Genomic DNA, 13,063 nt, shown 5'->3' on the forward strand with positions numbered 1-13,063 from the left:
AGATCTGTATTGTCCAATTTCTATTTCCCTTCTCTGAGTCTACCATTATTGCTTTCTGGAAACACTATAGAGCTGAGTCAAGAAAACAATTCATTTTTATTTTTTCTTTTGAACTTGAACAGAAGAGGCCTAATTAGAAAATTTTTCATCTAAAGCAAAAACACTTTAGCATGTAGGGAAAAAAGGAAGGACACAGAGAATAATCAAACCATAACTGGTGAAAGTGGCCAAAGATGTAGTGATGGGACCCCAAGTGTGTCAGCTGAAAGGTAGTAGGAACCCACAAAAGGAAATGAAAGAACAGTAGGCCCCATGGGGAATCAGTGAATTCCTCCCCACCCTAGAGCAGAGTCCCATTCATTCTATCCTAATTATTTTTTAGAGCTTTTTTCTCTTTTGCTCATTGAAGGGACTAATTCTGCTCCCTGGATACAAAGCCTAAGCTGGTTCAGTTCTAAAGTTTTCTGTCCCATAAACAAGTAATTTTTCTAGTATAGTTATTTGCATATATATTTGAACACCCTCCTAGACTATAAGTTTCATGAGAGCAAGGGTCATGCCTAATTCATTCTTTGTACCTATCTCAATACAGAAGCTAGAAGGAGTCAGAGATAATTTGGTCCAAACAGCTACTTCACCTTTACAATTTAAGAAACAGAAACCCAAGGAAATGAAATGATTTGTCCAGAATAGCACAGAAAGTAATTTATATAGGCAAGATTTTAGACCAGTTCATTCAGATTCTTTCCATCCTATCACCTGAAGGCATTTAATAAATTGGTGCTAAAGTTGAAGAGACAAGTCAGGACACCCACCTTCTACTTTCCTATTCAGCAGAATCAATGAAGAAATCATAGCTGTTTCACCTGCCTCCACCTCAGGGGACAGCCACTCTCTAGCCAGCTTAAGCAAGGCAAGCACTACAATGGAGTGGTCTTTACTTTCAAGGGCTTACAAAATGATTTAGAAACCTATAACATGCTTTCTCTTGCCCAGTGACAGTTTGAGTTCACTGTTCTTGAATGAAAAGACCTACATTTGGAGATAAGAAGGAAATTAAGGATCATTGGTTAACAAAATATTGCTCAATGAACTCAGATTTTCAATATCCAGGGTTGTTTGTGAAGCCTTTCTCAAAATGAAGGTTGTAGTCCCATAGCATTTCCCAGTTTTTCCCAGTACATTATGATAATAGTAATAATTCATATTTATATGGCACTTTAAGGTTTATAAAGTGATTGTTATTATTATACATTATTCTCATTTGATCTTCCTTACAACCTTATGAGGTAGGCAGTGAAAGCACTTTTCTTTAATTCTCAATTTATAGATGGGGAACCAAACTTAGCAAAACTAGGTGAATTGTATATACTTGCCTAGCTAATTAATGCAGCAAGTAGAACTTGATCCCAGGTTGGGACCATACCAACCCAATGCCACCTGTCATCACATGGTAGGATTAAGCATGGAAAGAAGCCCTCTCCCCCATACCAAATTATCCATAGGTCTAGTATCTGTCTATCCTGATCCCCATTTCCTCTAATCATTATTTGGAGGTACACAGTCACCATATTCCTTCTATCTAATTAATCCATAAGGAAGTTTAAAAAAAACCCTTCTCTTGGTGCCCTCTCCCAAGTGTCCCTCTTATGGTATATTCCTTCCATATTACTTTTCCAATAACACATTGTGCTCTGGACTTTTCCTTATTCATGCCAAGCAGTCTTTCCCCATCTTTCTCCCCTATCCCCAGGTGGAGATGAGAGAGAGAGAGAGAGAGAGAGAGAGAGAGAGAGAGAGAGAGAGAGATTATTTAATATATTATATACAATTTTATATATAAAAGAAATGCAATTGATTGTGTTGAATATATGGGTGTATTTCATTTTTTAATGTTTCTCTGCTCTCCACTAATTTAATATAAATTTCTCAGTATGAGATGATTATGTGTTGAAACTTTTACCCTAAATATATTTATTTAGGGTATTATGAAAAAAAGTATTGATGGAGATATTTCCTTATCTTTGTTGCTTCCCTCTACTACAAACCTGAATCCATTTTGTTCCTTTTTTTTGTTAACAAATACCATTTTCCAGTTCTTTGTATGTATTAAGATAGATATTTATTCCATATTACTTTTCCCCATTAGCTATTCTTTTTCTGACATATAAAGTGTGCTCAGCAAATATTAATTGAATTGAATTTATTAGGATCATAGATCAAGAGAAGAAAGGGACCTCAGAGACCAATTATTCCAACTCTTTCACTTTATATGAGGAAACTGAGGCTCCAAAGGGTTAATACAGTACCAGAACCAAGGTTTTCTGACTCCAGAGTTGGGGCTCAAACCACAGTACCTTATTTTAATTTTGGTGTCAAAAAGATGTTCTTGGGAGGAAAGATCTTATTAACTGATTTCTATTTTCTTCCTCCCCAAGAAGTATCACTATTTGGGATTCTTTTTACTTGAGAGGTGGAGATGTCCAACAGGGAATTACACTGTCTTGACAACAGGAGAGTGGCTCTATCAGTATATCAGGTTACATTCTTCCCTGAATGTCACTCACTTCCTAGAATTGTTTGGAGGTGTTTTGCAAGTGACTCTAAATTGCTTTCCAGTTCTAGAATACTATGATGGTCTCTACCCCTTGGGAAAGTTAAATACCATGCTTAGTTCATTTCCTCTTCAGAAGTCTTTAGGACCATTGACTAAATTATACCTTATGAGCCCCTGTGAAGCTGGTTATTTTACTGGTAAGAATTGGTGGGGTAATTTTGCCACTATAAAACTAAGTTAGAAATTAACTGAACAATTGTAATTATAGGTGCTTTGCATCAATAGAATCTGTTTCTAGGTTGGCCAGATTCCAAATCTCAGTAGTTTACTCATTTCAAATTTCCTCCCAGTAATTTCTTGGAGATAAAAGTGCCTTTTAGTGACATGATTCCACAAATAGTGTTCTTCCTTATCTAAACTGATATTTACTATTTTTCCAACTGATTGACTTCTCAGCCCCCTCATAGAAGGGAACTGAAAGGAATAAAAACAAAATCAGTCTGAGATGTATGATGTTAAAAAGGGCATGCTAGGGCCAGTTGCACAGTCCCACACCTTAGGGACCAGTGAGGCTGAGCCAGCTACTGAGTATTTGGTGATTAGTGATTCCACAGGTAGGCTTGCCAACTTCTTTATTTTTCCCTTTGAGAGGTGGAAGCCTTTTAGATACTCTGAAGAATTATTTAAAACCCCTTTATATATTCTAAAGAATACCTACTCACAAAGAACTATGCCTCCAAAGTGCCCATGAATAAGGAAAATCTAGGGTAAGGGACATCACCTTTATGTGTATATATATATATATATATATATATATATATATATATTCATAACCATGCTAAGCATAAATCCATATTAGACATGTGAGAGAAGAATCAATTCCAAATAGTAAAAGTAATAGTAAAAATATCAGAAAGAAAAAATGACATAAAACATAAGACAACTTCTAAAAATTGAAGATAATAAGCTTTGATTGTCATTGAAATTCCACAATTCCTTCTCTGGATATGGATGATATTTTCCATCACAAGTCTTTTAAAATTATTCCTGATTATTGTATTGCTGAAATGAACGAGTCCATCAAGGTTGATCATCTCCCCATGTTGTTGTTAGGGTATACACTGTTCTTCTGGTTCTGCTTATTTCCCTCAACATCAATTCATGCAAGTCTTTTCAGGCTTTTCTGAAATCCCACACCTCATGATTTCAGTCATTTCCCAATTGATGGACATCCCTTCAATTTCCAATTCTTTGCCACCACAAACAGAGCTTCTATGAGAATTTTTCTGCATGTGGGGTTTTTACCCTTTTTCATGATCTCTTCAGGGTATAGACCCAGTATAGGTATTGATGGAACAAAGTGTATGCATTTTTATTGTCCTTTGGGCATAATTCAAAATTGCTCTCCAGAAAGGTTGGATGAGTTCACAGCTCCACCAACAATGTATTAGTGTCCCAGATTTCCCATATCCCTTCTAACAATGATCATTTTCCTTTCTGGTCATATTGGTCAATCTGAGAGGTGTGAGGTGAAATGCTTTAATTTGCATTTCTCTAATCATTAATAATTTAGAGCAATTTTTCATATGACTATGATTTCTTTGTCTGAGAATAAGGCATATCATCTTTCTGGGGAATCAGTCCAAATACATGTAGAAGAAAAATGTTGAACAAGAACTCAGGAAACCTAGACCTAATATTGGCTCTTTCCCTAACTAACCTTGGGCAAATTCAGTTCTCTCTGGATCTGTTTCTTTATCTATTAAATGAGGGGGTTGGATTAGATCAGGGTTCTTATGCTTCCTTAAGGGATCTGTGGAGAGATGCGACATGTTTTCTTTTCTGTACTTTAAAAACATCATTCTGGGGCAGCTAGGTGGCGTAGTGGATAAAGTACCGGCCTTGGAGTCAGGAGTACCTGGGTTCAAATCCGATCTCAGACATTAATAATTACCTAGCTGTGTGGCCTTGGGCAAGCCATTTAACCCCATTTGCCTTGCAAAAAAAAAAACTAAAAAAAAAGAACATCATTCTGATGGCCTTCACCAGATTGTCAAAGAGGTCCATGACATTAAAAAGGTTCAGAACCCTTCTTTCAAGATGATTCTTATGCAGTCCCTTTCAAAGCTAAAATTCTATGTGTCTATATTTGCCTTTTTTTAGTTTAATTCCAGAGTCCATTTCAAGGATAACAACATCCCTGATTATAAAGAGTTTCTTCTACACATGCTTTGCAAAATAAATTCCTCTCCAGCAGGTGTTGAATTTTGAATTTGGTATTGAGCTGCTTTAAAAAGGACTTTTGATAATATCCACTCTGGCTCAGTAGTTTAAAAAGAAATAGAAGTAAGTTAATGTGAATAGTTGATTTCTTACTAGTGATTGGTATGTCTGTGTTCACTGAATTCATTAACAAGAGAGTGAGACCAGCCTCAGTAGACATGCCGTGATTTGTGGTAATAGGGTGCCCTAAGAATGCTTGTTCAGTGTAGATTTACAGAAGGTGGCTTTGTAGACTCTAAAACAGGGATTCTTTTTTGAGGCTTTGGGCCTTAAAGGCCAGATGGAATATTAAAGGCTCTTAGAAATACCAGTTAAGAGAGCTAATCTATAAAATTTACTGACTGTGATTTTCTTTTTCTATACCCCATGGAACAGTTATTTTTGGTGTGTGTTAGGAATGCCAACAAATGTAAGCCTGGGACAAATGAGTCTGACCAGGACATTGTGTACAAATAATGATTTAACAGTAACATACATTAGATTCTTTAAAGCAAATAACTGCAATCAATACTCAAAGCAACATTAAAACTCAGGCTAAGATATGCATTTAGACATAAAAATAAAGCTTCCCCCTGAGTCCTTCCAGAAACAGGAATTTAACAACAATAAAATTTCAAGAAATTATTCAGTTGTTGAAGAGCTAATTGGTAGGTTGGCTTTAGGACTCTTATTAGCAGGAGCAATCTGAAAATAAATCGCCATGCTATGTTAGATGTTTTGACTGAGCTCTCCACCAGTTGTCTGTCTCTAACAAAAGTACTCTAGGTCTTGCGGCGGCTAGATGGCGCAGTGGATAAAGCACCAGCCCAAGAGTCAGGAGTACCTGAGTTCAAATCCAGCCTCAGACACTTAATAATTACTTAGTTGTGTGGCCTTGGGCAATCCACTTAACCCCATTGCCTTGCAAAAACCTAAAAAAAAAGTACTCTAGGTCTTACAGAAGAGTAGAACAACCTGTTTTGATGGATTTTGAGATAAGGAATATGCTACAAACATACCTGAGTTTACCTATGTCACTCATGATTATTTCCTTTCCCAGCCATCATACTCCTGCATCCAGATTTTGGTGTGCCCTCAGTAGGAAGCTTTTTTCTTTCCTTGATCCTTTCCATATGTTTTTCTCTGGATCCTTTCTGGTTCTATGATGCAACCAACAAATATTCATTAACCACCTATTATGTGTCCAGCACTGCACTAGGGACTGGGGATATAAATACAATGAGTGGAATAGCCCTACTCACAAGGAGTTTACATTCTAGAGGGGGTGAAGTAAGCGAGCCACATGCAGTGTTTTAGATGAGACTCTGCTATGGTGTTGAATCTGTCTTGATGACGCTCAGAATTTTATTGTTCTGACTATAGCAAGGTTAATCTCTGCAAGAAACATTCTACAGTGACTCCCAGTTCCTATTTTTTTTAGTGATAACCAATAGTTCAAAGATTGATCACTGAAGTGAGACCCATTGAGGAGATAGGTCTCATTGCTAAGTAAGGATTGAACATTCCTGTTTATTGGCTGAAGTGATGCAAATGTAAAAGGGGGGAAGAAATTGTATCATATATAAAATTTAAAACGCTGCAGAGATTTCTGATTGATGATGAGAAAAAAGATGGCATAATCAATAGAGGAATAACCCTGGAGTCACAAACAGCTAAGTCAAGTATTAACTCTGACAGATGCTAACTGCTCAAGTCACTTGATCTCTCATTGTTCTCAAATGACTCCCTAAGATTATAAATTATACTAGAGTCATCAGTCAGAGCCAATGGAAGTATTGTGGGTTAAAATGAAGCTGGTCAAGCCTAGCTCCCCTAAGAAACTCCACAGAAAAGAGCTTAGAATAGTGACAAGTGAAACAATTCTCAAAAACCCAAGGGGGAAACCTAAACCCCCTCCATTTAGTCCAGACCTTCATAAGATTATTGCAAACCTACAGGTGCTCTGTACCATTTGGGGGAGTGAGGGTAAGAGTGGGCAGAGGCTAGCTCAATTTCCAGGAAATATGGCCTGAAGACAACAGGACCTTCATCCTTGTCTTTTGGAGCTGCAATAAGAGGACAAAGCCAGCCCCCAATAAGTATATCTAAGGAATTGGAGACAGGGAAAAGGCATTCAAGCCTATCCCTGAGCATCCTCAGAACCTATCAAGAGATCTAAAGCCAGGCCAATCTCTAAGGCTTTGTTAGAACCCAGTTTGAGCCTACTTATGGAAATGAAAAAGGGATAGAGGTATCCTGGCTACCTGACTGAGAGTACTTCAGTAGACCTGAATCCAGTGTATTCTTCAATATTGGTGCGATCCTCAACTTGAATGAATCAAGATGGAATGAGATTGAGATGGTTTTCCCATCTCCCACTAGGAGACCTAACACCAACATAAGCTCCCATATTTTATTAGGGAAGACCATGGCAGCAACCAAGTCACAGATTGAAAAAGTAAGAACTAAAGGGAGATATATGAGGCTAGCACCAGAGTTAGGCTACCAGAAGACAGAGTAAAAAAGGCAGAGATTAAGCAGAGGGCCTTGCATAATCCTAGCTCTTGGCCCAGCTCTGAGTTCCAGGCCAGGGTTGTAGAAGAACTAAAAGATCATAAGATCATAGATGTAGAGTCATTTTCCTGGCTTTGGGGGCTATATAGTTCAACCCTCTCATTTTACAGGTAGAGAAACAGGTAGAGATCAGAAATAAACCTCCCTATCTACAACCACAACCAGGCATGAGCAGTAGTATCCAGACTATAAAGAAGATAAAACTAGGGGGCAGCTAGGTGGCCCAGTGGATAGAGTACTGACGAGGAGAACCTGAGTTCAAATGCTGCCTCAGACACTTAATAATTACTTAGCTTTGTGACCTTGAGCAAGTCACTTAACCCCATTGCCTTACCCCCCCAAAATAAGATTTATAGAGCACTTAAAAATATTTATCTCCTTTAAAAAAAAAGAAGATAAAACCAAATCCAACCCCAGCATATAAGGGTACTAGAGAAGGTAGGTATGACACAAAATCTCAATCTGAGAACTCAGAGACATGAATAAACAGAAGAAAATACCATATCCATGGAGAATTGAGAAGCCTAAAAGGGAAACCAAAAAAAAAAAAAAAAAAGGGAATGTAGCTCTGTAAGTCCAAGAGGAGTTTGACTTAGCCACAAGGACTATAAAAGTATGGATGAAACAGAAGGAATTTTGATATTAGTAATTTTCTATACCTTTGAAATCACAGGGTCCTTCTAAAAAAACTCATCAAAAAAAGACAGGTAAATAATAATTGAATCATTAAAACTATGGACATTTCTATTTCTATACTAGGAATGCTAAGAGGCACAATGAGGCAAAACATCATTCAGTCAGTTTTTTAGATTTTCACTATCAATAGTTTTATATTGTGATTTGGTCTAGTTTAACATAATGTAATTCAAGCAGTAATGTTTGGAATATTTTCAATTTTATGGGAAATTTTTACTATTTCTTTAAAATATCATTATAAGGAGTTTGATTCATTTTTAAGTATTATTTTATCATAACCAAGAGCCAGAATTTTTCTGTTGCAATACATTTTTAACTTTAAAATGGAAATTAATGGGAAAATATGACTCACACTTTGCTGAATTATTTTTCTTCTATTAAATGAAGCATACTTAATGCTCCTAGACTTATTTGCCTGCATATCCTGGGAAAAGAAGTACTAGTAGTAAGAAGACTGATTTTTCCCAGTGCCAAGTCCTGAAATAAATCAAAGCCATGAGTTATGGAATAAAGTATCTTTAATTGAGAAAACAGGGCAGCAAACCTGCCACCCCAGGGGATATCCTATGAGTACAGAGTAGGAATATAAAGATATTACTATAATTCTGACATTACTAGAGAAGAGCAAATAACATTATATTTGGTATTAATATTTTTCTGTCATTATATTAATAATTACATTAACAATTTTATATCACCAGTCTTTACTCTTATGCTTAAAACTACAGTTCCTTACCACATCGGGTCCCCTAACTCCACTTGGGGCACATACATATAGGTGCTTTATCCATAGGAATCTAATTTTTGATTACCATATTTTATAAATTATTTTGGGGCTTGGGGACTAGATTTTTTTTTCTTAAAAGCTGAGACAATTTATTTTTTGTCCTGTGAGTTTTCGTTTAGGATTCCTTGAAATATAGCTCTGACACAGTGGATAGAGCACCAGCCCTAAGTCAGGAGGACCTGAGTTCAAATCCGACCTCAGACACTTAATAATCACCTGGCTGTGTAACCGTGGATAAATCACTTAATCCCATTGCCTTACAAAAAAAGAAAAGAAAAAGAAATGTAGCTCTGAAAATACAGGTTTTTTTTAAAAATTGGTTTTTAAAGGAATCCAGTGATTCACTGGCTCATTGTGTTTCAAATGTAGCTACTTAACTAGCTCTTCAGGGTTGAATAATGAATAACAGCTCCCAACTCAAGCCTCTATAGGCCATCATTTTAGGTTTTAGTGATTTAGAATGATTATAAATAGTAATTGCTTTCTGTTTTAGTCAGAAACTTTGAGGCTCTTCCCCTTCAAGTTTGATATTTTTGTGATGGCAAATGAAGTCAACTTTTGTTTCAGTTCTTAAAGAGCCCTTAGTCATTGAATAAACCTTATTTCAAACCAACTGAATCTTGGAAAAGACATTAATTTAGAAAAGCAAAGGTCATCATCCATTACATCCTTAACCTCATCAGTCCTCTTGACTTTTGTCTCAGGTATTCCTGACTCCAGGCCATCTTCTCTATTCACTGTGTCACCTAGTTGGCCATGCTTTCACTATGAATGGTTCAAAAAATCTTCAGTTTCCTCTGAGGGAATGTTCCCTCCACTGCCATACTCCATTTCATAGAACATCTTTGTAGGGTTCATTGGCAGAAATTATGATGATGACCAGGGTTCTGGTAAAAGACCTCTCTGAACTTAGACTGATCCTCAGACAACAGCCATCACTAGGCCTGTACAAATTTTGAGAACCCAGTGTCTCCCCCCTGGGGCCACAGTTAAACATCTGAGTAGGATGTTAATGAAGAGATCCCTACACTTTAAACAAATAATGAGATCCACTCCAAGAACACAATATAAGCAAGAAGGGCAAATTCAACTCTTCACAATGATGTCAGTAGACATTGTCTTCTTATCAGAACAAGTTATTGCCCTCATAGGAGGAAAAAGGGCAGTCTTACACTTCAGAATCCATGTACAGAAAAATATAAAATTAACTTTTCAGCTCTAGCAGACTATCCGCTTAACCAAGTATATAGCTAATAGCTTCACCTCAGTTTTCATGTGATAGTCTAAGAGAAAGATTACATTTTTAAAGAGAGTTGGGAGAATCTAGGAAGTATTATCCTTGGTCTTTTTGATGTTGCTTTTTTTCTTTTCCAATTTAAATTCTTTAAAAATTCAGTGATATATAATTCCTCTGTGAATTAAGCCACAGCAATCTTACTGTGAGAAGAATTTTAATGACTGTTTTTCAAAAAGTCAATTTACCTATTATATGCTCCCAATCTGGTTCTCTTGATTACTGTTCTTCTGAGTTTTTACCTTTTCTTTAAAAGACAGGTATCATCTGTTTTCATCTCTCCAGACTAAGATTTGGGAAATATTACACAAAAATAATGAAATTCTAAGTTCTTGAATAAAGGGGTTTTGTGAAGCTAACCAAATATAAAATAATCATCTTATCCTATAACATAAACTTAGTTTTGGTGCCAGCTGAAATTTTGCTTAAAAACAGTTTTAGAATAACATATATAATATACTGAATTTAGATTTGGTGGATTTGGTTCAAATCTGGTTATCCTACATATATACCTGCATAACCCTGAGCAATTCAGTCTATTACCAGTATGAACCTGTTTCCTTATCTGCAAATGAGGGGTAAAAATTGAAAAAATGTTCAAGATCCCTTCCAATTGTAAATCTTGTCTTCCTGTGAAAGACTTCAATATGGGCAGACCTTAATTTATGACATATTTGGAATCTTTAGAACACTTTGCAATCTGAAACACTATAAAATCCTTCAACCCTGGAATTTCTCCCATTTCTACCAATTTGGCCACCTCTTATTCACCATATCTCTTCCCTCTCTGAGAAATTTGTCCTAATTTATTTAAATCTAAATAATATATGGGTCAAATAAACCTTTTTCCTATGGTCTGAGTCTATTTTTGTCTATGAGAATTCAGGTATCAAATAGATACAAAGCCAATAGTCTGTAATTTGAATTTAGACTTCAAAAAAGTATGTTCCTTACCCACACCTAAGATTCATCTTTGTTTTAAGACATGTCAGCTCAGGATGTGGATTATAAGATAAGGTTTATGAAATATATTTGTTTTTCACTTCATTCTGACTTCCTGTCTAAATTTTCTAAGAAGTCACATTGACTGATTGTCTCAGTTCAAATGACATGGGAACTTAGATGATGAAGTAAACTTCAGGTACTATGGGAAAAAACAGTAGTCAGCTCTTTTTTTTCACATTTCAGATGAAAGGCTAGTGCATAGTCTGATATGTTTTCATATGAATAATGATAGAGTAGGGAAATAAATCACTTTGTAATCTGTTATCCTCCCCAAATCCTGACAATCAAATAGGGCAAATGAGCTATGTATGATGTCAAGAATATCTAAGTTCTTCAGAAAACCCTTAATATCATCAGCATGAGTATTACAACAATACAGATTGCCTTCCCCGTCATGAATTAGACAATTTCCATACAGGGTACTACTGTCCCTCTTCCAGTCAATTATGTTAAAAACCTTGGTGCCATTCTTGACTCCTCTCCTCCTCTCATATATCCAGTCAGTTGTTAAATTTTGTAATTTCTTTCTCTATGTCTTCTTTCATATATTCCCCCTTCTTTTCATTCAGAGTTTAGTCCTTCCTGGACACTTACAATAGTATTTTTTTTAACTTTATTTAATATTTATTTATTTTCATTTTGTACAAATAATGTTTTTATACATTAATAAAATATTTTTGTTTAAGAGTAAACAAAATACCCCTCCCCAAAAAAATATAGACTCGCTTGAGCAATAAAGGGAGAGAAAAAATTAAAATTAAAATTAAAAAAAAAATAGTAATAATTGTAGGTATAGCCAGGTGGCGCAGTGGATGGAGCATCAGCCCTGGAGCCAGGAGCAACCGAGCCCATATCCAGCCCCATACACCCAACAATCACCCAGCTGTGTGACATGCAAGCTGCCCCAACCCCACTGCCCTGCAAAAACCAAAAAAAGAAAAAAAAGACCCAAATTAAAATAAAATAGTAATAATAGTAGGGGCAGCTGGGTGGCAGACAGAGCACTGGCCTTTGAGCCAAGAGCCCCCAGGTCCAAATCCAGCCTCAGACACCCAACGAGCACCCTGATATGCAGCCCCAGGCAGGCCACCCAGCCCCTTTTGCCCTGCACTCCCCCCCAAAATAATAATAATAAAAAATGTGCTTCAGTCTGTGTTCCAATACCACCAACTCTGTCGCGGGTGGATCACATTCTTTATGATAGTCCATCACAAAAGTTACTTCCATATTTTTCTACTGTTGCCATTGCTGATCACAACTCCCTCCTTTCTTATTTCTCCACTACCATGTACTATATTTTCTTTCTCCTTTCACTCTGACTCTGCTGTAGGGTAGCTCAGTGGCACAGCAGACAGATAGCTGGCCCCAGGGCCAAGAGGCCCCAAGCCCCCATACCACCCCTTAGGCCCAGTATCTACCTGGCCATATGGTCCCGAAAAAGTCTTCAAGTCCCAGTCCCTTGCAAGAAGTAAAAAAGAAAATGTGTTATATCTGACCACTCTCCCCCCATGGTCCATCCTTTCCTCCATCATTCACATCCCCTCTCCTTCTTACTCCAGATGTCTATACCCTATTGAGTATATATATATATATATATATATATATATATATGTACTGTTTCCTCTCCTAGCCACCTCTGATGAAAGCGAAGATTTCCTCGTTCCCCCTTGCCTTCTCCCCCTTCCATATCATTGCAATAGCTCATTGTAATAAAGAAAAATCTTATTATATGAAATATCTTGGCCTATTCCCCCTCTCCTTTTTTCTTTCTCCCATTACATTTCCCCTTTTTTCTATTGACTCCATTTTTACACCATATTTTATCTTCAAATTCAGCTTTCTCCTGTGCTTCAACTATAAAAGCTCCCTCTACCTGCTCTATTAACTG

At 36.7% G+C, this 13,063-nt stretch overlaps 1 protein-coding gene across 3 annotated transcripts in view; it reads left to right on the forward strand.

The window, feature by feature from the left end:
• RFTN2 (raftlin family member 2) overlaps window positions 1–13,063 on the forward strand; it is a 93,007-nt gene that overhangs the window by 55,661 nt on the left and 24,283 nt on the right. The window lies entirely within an intron of this gene.

Source organism: Macrotis lagotis, chromosome 1 (genome assembly GCF_037893015.1).
Source record: "Macrotis lagotis isolate mMagLag1 chromosome 1, bilby.v1.9.chrom.fasta, whole genome shotgun sequence".
Classification (NCBI taxonomy): domain Eukaryota; kingdom Metazoa; phylum Chordata; class Mammalia; order Peramelemorphia; family Peramelidae; genus Macrotis; species Macrotis lagotis.